The sequence below is a fragment of the Ochlerotatus camptorhynchus genome, unplaced genomic scaffold, assembly GCF_037179485.1.
Source record: "Ochlerotatus camptorhynchus isolate MF236.1 unplaced genomic scaffold, CSIRO-AGI_Acam_v1.1 ptg000019l, whole genome shotgun sequence".
NCBI lineage: Eukaryota > Metazoa > Arthropoda > Insecta > Diptera > Culicidae > Ochlerotatus > Ochlerotatus camptorhynchus.
The window spans coordinates 778,475-790,996 of record NW_027040511.1 but is presented as its reverse complement, the minus strand read 5'-3'; the positions used below and the strand labels follow the sequence as shown (position 1 = coordinate 790,996).

The window sequence follows — 12,522 nt, the reverse complement described above, 5'->3', positions numbered from 1 at the left end:
AACGTTGTGCACCAGTCTTTCAAACACTTTGCTGAGACAGCAAAGTATAGATACGCCGCGATAATTTGACACCTGATTACAGTTGCCAGATTTGTGAATAGGAACGATGCAAGCAGCTTTCCAAGCTGTCGGAAAGGTTCTTTCGTGAAGTGATCGGTTGAAGCAATTGGGTTCGCTAGTTCTTTTGAACAGTTTTTCAGCAACAGGGGTGGTATTCCGTCCGTCCCAGGCCCTTTTTTGATGTCAAGCTCATCGATGGCTTCTACTTCTTCTATTGCGGAAAACTGAATAACGGGTAGGTTGCTGTTGTGCGAAGGAACGTGAGCAAAACTATCCCGCCTTGGTACAGGTGACACTTTACTAAAAACGCTCTTGAAGAACATGGTGAAAAGGTTTGCAGCATCCACAGTTGACAGTATTTACGTGGACTTTTCCAAAGCGTTTGATAAAGTGCCTCATGAATTTACTCTGAGAAAGCTCGAAAGGTTTTCCTAACTGGCTAATAAGGTGGTTACGGTCATACCTACCAAAAAGATCCTCCTTGGTTTGTAACACCATCTGGCGTGTCACCTCGGACCCTTGATTTTTATTCTTTTCGTTAACGACTTGAGCCTCCAACTTAACTCACATCGCCTTATGTATGCCGACGATCATGAGATTTATCGAATCATGAGTTCGTTGGTGTATTGTTCTGCTTTACAGCAAGGCATTGATACCATTGCAATTTGCAAGTTGGTGTGTCTCAAACGGAATGAAGATGAACGCGATGAAGTGTAAAGTTGTAAGTTTCAGAAGATCGCAGACGCTTGTGTACTTTGACTATACAATTAATGGCATTAGATTGGACCGTGTAACATCTATTAAGGATTTGGGAGTGATAATGAACTGCAGGCTAAGTTTCAACGAAGACATCGCAACGACCACTTCGAAAGCTTTCTTCGTACTTGGTTTCATCCGCCGAAGTGTATGTATTGAAGAGTCTGAATTGTTCACTTGTTCAAAGTGTTCTAGTGTGCTGTACAAATCTGGACCCGCCATCACGAAACCCATATTGCCCGAATTGAAAGAGTTGCTTCGTTCAATTCGCCCTACGGAGATTACCTTGGAATGATAGGCTCAGGTTACACCCCTACTAACATCGATGTCGATTGATAAGGCTAGAACCTCTGCGCCAACGGCGTAGGGTAGAGAACTACTTCGGCCTAATCGCCCGTTTTGGGAGTATCGAGCAGAAAAAATCAAATAAATCCATGATTTCAGAGTTAGCAAGTCAATTATGCGTTTGGTACGATGCTTTAGTTCAAAAGCTACCGAACAAAGTCAATGAGAACGCGTGATATGAATGTTTACACTCATTTTTCTCAAAAACAAAAGAAGCGCTCCGACCGAATCAATTTTTATATTTTCAATAGGCCGAAGTGAATTCAAAAGCGTTTGAATGCCGTTTCGATGCGTTAGGCCGTGTTTGGGGTCAAGAAGCTGTGATATATTTTTAACAATACCTCAACAATTTTATTCTCTTTATCAAATCTTACAGTACGTACTAAAAGGTAAATAAATTTAAAAGTCATCTGCAGTGATTCCATTTTGTGAAAAAAAAAATCCACTCGCAAGATAGAGGCAACGGGCGCGTTGTGCTTAGTAGGCCCGAATAAGGTGTAAGCCCTATTTTAACCGAATGTTTGCATTCGATATTCTAAAGTAACCGGATTGACTGTCCTGCTTTTCTACAACAGGCAAAGATCTACGTTCCAGCGCGACGCTCCCGCCAACGTTCGTTATTGTGGGCTGCTAGACATATCACCGTGTTCGTACAAAACCATCCACTTAAGACATGTTTTAATTTGTAGACGCCGAACTTTTTGACTTAACTATAAGTAGAAATAGATTTAAAACTAGAATAAGACAACTAACAGGGCATGCAGTGAAGAATGACGAAGGTTTCCAATATATTGAGAGCTAGATTGCGTCAGACGGTGGGACCAAGAGCTGTAGGTCTTCATCAACCGATGCCTGTGGTACATAATTTGTGCTTGGCAACCGCACAACTGGATCTCGAATACCGAGCTCCACCGTCGATGTCATCAGAAACCGATGTCAACAGAAATTCTAGAACAAAATTTGAGATGGGTTTGTCAAACACTTCAAAAAGGCAGAATCAAAATCTGCAATTAAGCGCTGGATTGAAACCTGGCTGGACTTCACAGCAGATGCAGGCCCTGGGACTCATGGCGACGCAGTATTAAAGCAATGATGGATGTTCAACGAAACTTTTAAGAGTGTTCAATATTTTGCTCCTTCCAGGCGGATGCTAAAACGGATGCTATTAACTATCAATTACCAAGAGCGAAGATTGCTAATATTTAATTTATGAAAAGTTCCACTGCTATAAATTGAGAGTCTCCTATGTCTATCATTTCTTGGTGCATATTGTACCCATGTATACTGTTCTAGAATAAGCAAATAATTCATATGCTTGTTGAGAAGGATAACATTGCCACTGCAAATTGAATTTCCCACTAGGTTCTATTTTTTTGCGCGAAACCCACACACAAAGAGACCATTTCTAACATTATTTGACATTGTAAGATATATAGCAAATTTACATTCAAATTCAAGAAAGCATTCGTAACCATTACTCGGAACAAAAGCCAAATCTCCGCTTCTCGAATGAACACAAAAATAAGCTCTGCCATTTCGCTGGGCTTGATTTGTTATCTGGAAGCGGATGTTTTCGCCCTTTCCACATTTCCATTTTCGGCTGCAGATATATAATTGTATTAAAATAGAGGAAGCCTGCCAGCGAATCGTTTCTGGCGACATAAGATCTCATGCGACGGCCGCCGGCAACAACGGAATATTGCCCCCAGTTTATGTTTTCAAATCGTTACGAACGAGGTACGATAGAAATTCGATTCTACACCGCATCATTTTATCTTTTGCGGAGAATCGCATTTCAACGACTCGTATTTTTCTGCACACAGAGAAAAATCCAATCTTGTCACCTTCTCTTCCATTTCCCTGACCTTGATTCGACTAACAAGCGATTGAGGCATGTAAAATTAATACCATTATCACTTGGCAAAATACAGACGGTAGTGACGCTGTGAGTTTCCTGTAGAAAGTAGCAATATTCGTGACTCTTTCAATCTTTTTGCCTTTTACCGAAACCGTGAGCCGAAAGGATAAGATATATAACCCAATCGTGGAGGAACTAACTTGTTTTATTAATAAAAGAAAATAGATAAGCTTTTCTCCTTGCATATCAACAATCCAACTTATATAATTGGATTGGTCAGAGGGGGTTGGGAGACGGGGTTCAACTGCTCTCCTCTTACTCAGCTACACAATATTAAATATTTGATTGTAAGGACCGTTATTGATCCAAAAATATTTGGAATCACTAACTGAAATATATGCAGTTCAATTTTATTGTTTTAAAGCTACTATAAAACGAAAACTTCAGTAAAATAACAAGATCTCAATAAGTTTGAACGTGTTTTGAAATTATTTTTGAGGTAAATAGGTGTGGGCTGCGTGGTCGTGCCGTTAGCGGCGTCACCCATCGTTCAGGCGTATTGTTGTGAGTGCCATGAAGCGATGGTTCGATTCCCGCTTAAGACGGTAGAACTGTTCACAACCCGGAATTTGGGATATAAAAAAACAAAATATTTTTAAATTTATAATCTGAATAATAATTCTCAGTCCTTCTACACAAAACAAGAATAATAAAGATTTTCAAAATCTGTAATTATCAAGAAAAAAATGCTGTTGCTTTTTTAGTTTTCTGAAACAATGAATTAACTTCAATCTGATGTTATGGGTAATGGGTAAATTATTCATAAAAAAATCTACATTTAAAATCTACAATCTTAAAATTTATACTTTTTTCATTAAAGGGAAATGGATGTAATGTCAGCCTAAATGTCCCTAATTTACCTAGGCCCATATATAAATTCAGCAATCGACTAAATTTTCAAAAATATCCATTGATACCATTCCAATCTTAGATCTATTTGCCAACATTAGAGCCATTTCCCCTACTTGAACTCTAAAAACATATATTTTGTGGTTGAGCTAAGGGGTAGAAACGGAAATTTTCAACTTTTTTGCGATGTTTCGAATTGACCACGTCCGGCTTTCGACATGTGCAGGATCAATTTTATTTTCTCGTCTTCCATCTAGTACAACTTTTTTAATATATGTATCAAGACGAAACTTTCACCACTGAATGTATTAAGACGAAACTTTCACCACTGAAAGACGGTAAAACGGGTAACTTTGATAGTAGAATTTAATGATTTATTGTACTCTCTGCACTATTTCCGAATTGTAAACATTAGTTCCTTATTGTAGCTTAGGGTATTTCCCTTGATATCGTATACAGTTTTTATGTAGTATGTGGTACATGTTTTCCAGAAATAGAAAAAAAAACAATTTTCTTGTTATTCACCTGTTTGGAAAAGCACTCAAACCACCCCTTATGAAATGTATTTCTGATATAGCTATCACAAATTCTATGTTGTCTTCTTAATGCTTATGATGTTTTCTGAATACATAATCATTCAAAGTTTCATATTCCTTGAACTAAATTGTTTGAGTATCACGCATGTTTTTCTACGTTAATCAAGCATTATCAAAGTAACCCCAAATCAACATACTGAGGTTCGGTTAGAAAACTAAACAAATAGCGCAAATGCAATAATGTTTGTTTAACATATTAGTAATAAATTGAATTTAGGATCCTCGGTACTTGTTTTAAAGAATTAAAATTTGAAAAAAAAACATTCATTGCTGTAAAACATATTTAAAATATACTTAAAAAAAACTATCAATGTTACCCCGTTTTACGGTACTTTCAAAACAAATCGCTATCAAAAATCAAAACATTTTAAATTTGACCACTAGAGGCGCTGCTTATATATAAAGTGTCCATATTCTAAGTGGTTCAGACTTTAGGGATCTTCAGATGCGGGAAGTTGATGTTGGGTGAAAACAACATAGTAGTAACGCTAATTGAAAATAATCATAAAAAGTGCTGAACGACGTGTTCGGGGTATCATCCAAACCATTTGTCGAATAGCTGCACCATCTGGGTAATCATTCGATTATGGTTTTTGTTTATTAGCGAAGGAAGTATGTTTAAATGTACACGCATGACAATTACTTTTAGCCTTGGGATCGTAGTGTGCTCTGCTCGAAGAAAGACATGGAAAATTTTCAGCCGTCAATTTTTGCTCCGTTTTTTCTCGACTTTTGTGAAGTTGTAATTAGATTTCGCTTATGCTCCTGCTCCAGAAATTTGTGGCATCGCGAGTGATAGTTTTTAAGTTCAGTTTATTTATGCGTTATATGATTTTATGAGCGGTCGCTTCGTGTTTGCGTCAAGGAGCAATTGACTATATTAAACCTGAGGATTGATCCCCGTAAGGCGGGTCTATGATCGGAACTACTACACCAAACGTGACAGAGCTGCTTGCAAAGGATTCACTTGGACTGATTTGGTGAGATTGTTCCTTTTTACTTTTATCTATTTAAACTTAATTTCTATGAATCCGTAGCATTTGGAATCATTTGATTCGGATGAGACTTAACTTTCATCCTATGGATTTTAGACATCCTATTTTTTTAGGAGACATCCTACTAAATACGTGCCATCTACAAAGCAGGAATTGCTTTGATGATGGAAGTGTACACGCAGTACCAATATACATTTTATATCGGTACTACGTGTATGCGGGGCGTGTTGTAAGTTCATGCATTGTTTCTTCTCATTGTAGACAGCGAATAACGAATAGCGAGCAAGGGCGCTATAACCTAGGCGAATACAGCATTCCCTCCGTATAGGTTACGTCCGCACACCGCTCTCTGTTGTCCTTCGACTGAGGTCGGCTGGATCGATTGAGGGATTGCAGCGGGTGGGCGGTGCCGTCCACGCTTGTACGGAGGGAGGACTGTACGCTCGAACACAAGGGGTAAATACCTGTGTTCCATCCCAGGAGATCGGACAACCAAGGAGTGTACATTAACTTTCTTAGCTCAGTCACTCCCAACGATTTATATAACCTATTTTCAAATCCTGCATACGGAGCGGTTGGTACGGTATGTCCCCGCTCTTTGATTACCTGTGGATTAAATGTTAACCACTGTCTATACTTATTAAGTAGACATGGTAAACATTCACTTCCACAAAAATTAACTAAACGCTACACAGTAGGCCTGGCCGCTTTATTGTTTGTTTCACATCCTTGATGTGCAGCAGGCATTAATAATGACAAGAAAAATTATAGATGTATCATTTTCCAGGATTCTTTCAAGTACTGGCTGTGTATGTGTAGACTAGACTAGACTAGACACGCATGACAATGTAATTCAACATAAACTTCCGGCACGCAACTTTCAACCTGGGTAAATGAAACTCAACTTTATGTACCTTTTTTTCGTTCCGTGCACTGTTTAGATTTCTACAAAACACTAATACACAATCAGTGTTGTTCTGAACAGGGGAAGGAGGGGTATGATGGGCATCCTGAGCTTTAGCCTTAAATTTCCAATTGTTCAAAACATATTAATTAATAGTACATGAATATAATATTGAACCTACTACCAATTAATTTGGTTTGAACAATTCGAAAGTTAGCGGTGCCTGTGGTAGTAGTAAGCGCGATTGCTTCTCACTTCAGTAGGCCTGGGTTCAATCCCAGTCGATGCCACCGGGATGTTCTGAGGCATAACATCTATGAAGTAAAGCCGTTGGTCCCCGGTTCATGAGTTGAAGGGTCGATAGGAAGGGTCCAGGTGTGAGAGCTGCCTGCCTCGCTGGCGTAGGTATCATTGGTGCTAAGCACGGCAAACAAAATCGACGAAAAACAAATCAAGGAAGAAAAAAAAACAATTCGAAAGTTAAGGCAAAAGTACATTATGCCCCATCTGTTCACTTTACCGCTCCTACTCCCATTCTCCAAAAAATATTACTTGAGGGAACACAAATAAAAAGGTTTCCGCGGGTTCGCTTTACCCCATTACAGTGCCAGTGATTTATGGCCCACTGTGCACTTTGTCCTATGGAACGATAATTTGATTGTATGAATAAAAGAATCGCTAATCTGGAAGCATCCTGTGGCATTCGTTTCTAACAGTGTCACGTTCCAAAGCTGGAAAATTCCTTAAAACAAGGAACAGCTTTTCACCGCAGCCACAGCTTTGGCCATATTTGGCACCATGTTCAGCAAAATTTGCGATGCTTTTGTTTGATAATAACCGTATCGCTCGTCGAATGCTGAACCGAGTAGACAGCTGGTGAATCAGGAAATAGAAGTTTTTGTGGCTTTTCATTTCACAGTTATGCCGGAGAAGGTGTCATAAATCAAGTTATATGAAGAAAGGCGATAAAACCACTGAAGGGACGCTGCGTCATAGGGGATGAAATTGTCTTTTGTATGAGTTCAGGCGTACAAAGAGATCGGGTTGACAACAGATTTTTTATGTTTATGGAAATTGGCTCTGAAATCGATTCCGTTTAGGACAATCGAGTTATCATTCCTTTTTTGAAATTTGGGGACTGTTCATAAATCACATAAAGCTAGAGGGGTGGTGTTGCGTTATTTCTAGTCCACTAGATGTACGCAAAACAAATGACATGTAGGGGAAATGGCTCTAATGTTGGGCCCATCGCCAAAAAATCTGTTATTTGTCAATGTTATCTAGATGAACACGTCAATGGGACGGTATTAATGGATATTTTTGGTCGCTATTGAAAATTTGGTCGATTGCTGAATTTATATATGGGCCTTGGTAAATTTGGGACATTTAGGCCGACATTACATTCATTTCCCCCACATCCAATGGATTGCTTACATCGTCTGTACATATTTCTTACGAGAAATGTAATTTCAGTACAGACAAACATCGATACAACGTAAGTGTCACTGTTGACTTTCATCATCGATTTGTCACAATCAGTGCTGAGATTTGTCATTGTCATTGACAGACTTTCGCGCGATATTGACAAAATTGTTCGTCACATAGTCACTGACAGACTTGATCCTCAAAAAAACCTTCGTCAAAATCTCATTCATTTTTTCGTCAATGACAAAGATTCACCTCGTAACAAAAAGTGTAATTTAGTACATTCTGTGTCACATTATTTTTATCCAAGTAGCTCAGGACGTAGATACTTGTTCACTAAAATGGATCCATGTGATTGTTTTGCTCAAGTCATTTAATTTCGTAACAAATTAAGCTAATAAACAAATCTGCACATGTTCGTCACTGACACCATTGTCATTGACAATTGACATGGTTTGCCTTGACTATGACTGTTAGCTCAAATGAGTGACCAAAGCAGAATTGTCAATATCACCGTGTACTGTCAAGATTTTGCAGCACTGGTCACAATTAATCATTGAATCAAGCGAAAGTAACAACACCGTTGCACTATGGTTCAAAATGGCAAAAAGTGGAACCTTATTCCTAGAGCTTAGGAATAAAGTTCAACTTTTTGCCATTTTGGACCACAGTATGCCAGGGAGGCAGCTCCCACACCTGGACCCTACCTATCGACCCATCAACTCATGAACCAGGGAACAAACGGCTTTATGCCTCAGAACATCCCGGTGGTGCCGACTGGGATTGAACCCAGGCCTTTTGGGGTGAGAGGTAATCACGTTTACCACTACACCACCGGCGCCGCTGATTCTTTTATGTTAGCTAGCAAAAAAAATGGAGTTGAAGTGATTTTCTTGGTGTTCTATTTTGTTCATCAATAGATCAGCATTTAATATTAACTGTGTGTATTCGATTACGTGATATTGAAGAATACTAAATAGAACACAAGTAAGTAAATGCAATGAAGGTGCTTTACCCAGAAAATTAACGATGTATAATCATGAAATACTTGCTTTAAATTTTCGGATGGCTTGTGTGTTAATGTCTGTGTGTACTATTGATGAGAATTGAAGAATATTTCAAAAAAGAAGAAGAATCCAAATTGAACGACGGTGTCTTGAGCCTTAAATAAATAATTAAAAAAATGTTTGATTTGTTTAAGTCTTAGTTTCCTCATTGTTGCATTAGATTGTCCAAGACGTTCTAGCATATTAAATCCAAGTTTTAGCATTTTCATTGAACAAAAAAAAAGTTATTCAAATCAGAGGATTGATAATTTTCAGATTTGAATGAAATTTGTTTTCCATAAAAATGGTAAATATTTTCAAGTCTGCTGAATTCCATGCAATACCAGAATTCATTAAACTAAGTGAAAAAATACATTGTCAAACTGCTACAAACCTCCCCTAAGATATTTTTCCCGCGGATCACGTGACTGGAGCTGATTTCACACAAAACATGGTAGAATGCGTTTCCACATCAACGAAAATGCAACTGCTGGAAGGATCCGCTTACAAAGTGCTTCATAAATATTGGATGACATGAAGCGCATTGCATTTGCGGCAAAATTCCGATGTAGTTTCTCTTTTACAGAGTACCTACAAACCCGGGTGAGCAACAAGTTCATAACTCTTTCAACTTACCGTAATACAGGGTGATATTGGGCCAAAATTGAAAAATATTTTTTGATACTAATTAATATAAAGTATAAATAACATTAACCAGTTATGAAGAGCTTTAAGTGGGTTGGTTTATTTCCTTTAAATTCCGTTTTAATTGCTTATCTTTTGACAGATACGCGTATTTCGTCTACTACTTGCAGACTTCATCAGTGCCAAGTACTCAACACCACTTGTACTTGGCACTGATGAAGTCTGCAAGTAGTAGACGAAATACGCGTATCTGTCAAAAGATAAGCAATTATAACGGAATTTAAAGGAAATAAACCAACCCACTCAAAGCTCTTCATAAAGGGATTCCGTACCGTCTACAAATTTAAAGGATTAACCAGTTGTTTTATTTAAATAGTGGTGTAAAGCTAAGTGACATAAATAGTAGCAAAATCACGTTTTTAAAAATGTCCACAGGCAAACAAATGTTTGAACACACTTTTATGTGTATAGGCGAGGGTTATACGTGGTATTAAGCTATACATACGATGTACATTGTGGTAATAACCAAGTGTACTCCTAATAGCTACGTTACTCTTTACTTAGACATTTTTTTCCTTGGTTTGTTTTCCGTCGATCTTGTTTGAGCACCAATGCTACCGACGCCAACTTAGACATTTTAACTCTATTTATTTTTGGCCCAGGTATTAAAACCTTGGTATATTTTTTATTTAATTTTAGTCAAATGAGATATACATTTCAAGCAACCACTTCCACGACGGTCGTAAATACCTATCAATGACGAATATATTCGAATGCTTAAAATTGTTTTCCTTGCTAAAATGTGAATGTTGTAAGGTAGAGACGATTTTTTTTGCTCAATGTCACCCCCACTACGGCATGTACCAGAGTGCTAGTCCACTGAGACTGGTGAAGTAGGAACCATATTTCATTTCAATTAGTTTAATGTTGGCCCCGAGATCAAACGGCAGGCATTTCGAATGATTGCATATTCGTTCGGGCCGTGTTAACGAAATTTTGCGCTTTAGTCAAACTGCTCGAGTTCTGTTTCATTTTGATGATCTATTGGAAGCGGAAACAAAGAAACGAATAAGGTTGACTGAAAATAGAATAAGACAAACGTGTACATTTTGGATTTCATTCTTTCAGAATGTTTTTAGCTTCTTCCGGCTTAATTAAGAGAACGTATATATTAGAGTGATGCAAAATTTGAAATTTTCGCTCCACACTACTTAAACGATTCCAAATTGGATCCTGACTAACCTCTCAAAATTTGAAACCATTTGGTGAGAAACTGAGATGGCACAAACCTTTTGAAGTTTGTATGGGAATTACTATGGTAAAACCAAGATTTTTGTTCATGTCTATCTAATAATTCACCGTATCGGTCTGCTTCAAAAACTTTCATTTGTACTTGTAGGAAATTTTCCCAGCTACAACTTTGCTGAAGACCACTTTTTGATTAAATGCAAGGATCGAAAGTTATCAATGGTTCAATGCGCTGATGTCTTATGATCATGCTCAATCAACTGCTCAACAGGCAACATTGGTGTTTCTGGGGCGTTGAATAGGACACAAAAATCATGGCTACTATGTCACACTACAAAATACAGTGTTGCCTACAGAGCAGCTGCTTGATCATGTCATAAGTTTACCAATCTCTTAAATAATTAATAACTTTTTCCTGTCTCGTTTTACATAGAAACGATGTTCAGCAAAGTTGTAGCTGGGAAAATTTTCTATAAGAATGGTTATCGAACTGTTTCGCAGCTCAATATGGAAAAATACTAGAAGGCAATGAACAAAAAGTTGAGATTTCCCATAGTAATCTACATGTAAACTTCAAATGGCTTGTGCGAAGTCTGTTTCTAACCAAATGAGTTGTAACTTTGGAAGGCTAACCAGGACCCGATTTGAAACCATTTAAGCACTGTGGAGCGAAAAAGTCAAATTTTGCATCAGTCTAGTATATATACTGTACAACTTGATTGCGTAGTAAACCAAATGCATTAAGCTGAATATTATGGCTGACACTTCAATTGTTTATTTAGATGGAATGAGGTGAGCTGCCATAAAATAAAAATACAATTTGAATTAGTCTTATTGTATGCAGATATATTTATGTGAATCTTCACGATAAGTAACAAATCAGGATCTCTAGATTTTTTTTTAAGAACATCACAAAAAATAATAATAGATAGTTAAGTTTGTTTCTTAACTATCTTTTATTATTTTTCTCTCAAGGGAACCCCTAGATAAGCCCCTGGATTTTATTGTAACCTCGAAACGGTGGGTTACAACACACGGAAAATGGTTTTGCGGGCCAGATCCAACAAATAAATACAATATTTGCAGTAGGGTAGAGAACTACTTCGGCCTAAGGCCCATTTTGGACCTATCAAGCAGAAAACATAAAATAAATCAATGATTTTGGCGTTAACAGGTAAATTATGCGATTGGTACGATACTTTACTTCAAATGCTACCGAACGAAGTCAATAACGTGTGATATGAATGTTTGCACCCAATATTCTCAAATACAAATGAAGCGCTCCGATCGAATCAATCTTTATCTTCATCCGATAGGCTGAAGTGAATTCATTGACGTTTCGATGAGAGTCCAGCCTCTTCAATAATTGCCATTATGGTCCTAAAGACTCAACGATGTAATCCAGATTTCGTTCGTCATCCAAAAATTTATCATATCGTACGGCAATTTTCCACAGAGATGGCGGTGTTCCGCTGGTAGGAAGTGATAATAATCTCCATATAGAAATTGAAAGAAGTGGGAATAATTCACTTTCGATGCAACACTAAAAAATCATTCATGGATTTTGTCGTTCACTTATTTCCCGGAAATGGTTGCTACAATTCAATAAAAATAATTTTCCCCATATAGTTTTATCCGCTTTACTACCAGTCCCCAGATAGCCAAAAAAATCAACCCTATTCATAGAATACGGCGGGAGATCCTGTCAAGGGCGGGGTTCAGCGGTGCTCACAAT

At 37.8% G+C, this 12,522-nt stretch overlaps 1 protein-coding gene across 2 annotated transcripts in view; it reads left to right on the top strand.

The window, feature by feature from the left end:
- LOC135703022 (uncharacterized) overlaps window positions 1-12,522 on the top strand; it is a 161,460-nt gene that overhangs the window by 68,228 nt on the left and 80,710 nt on the right. The window lies entirely within an intron of this gene.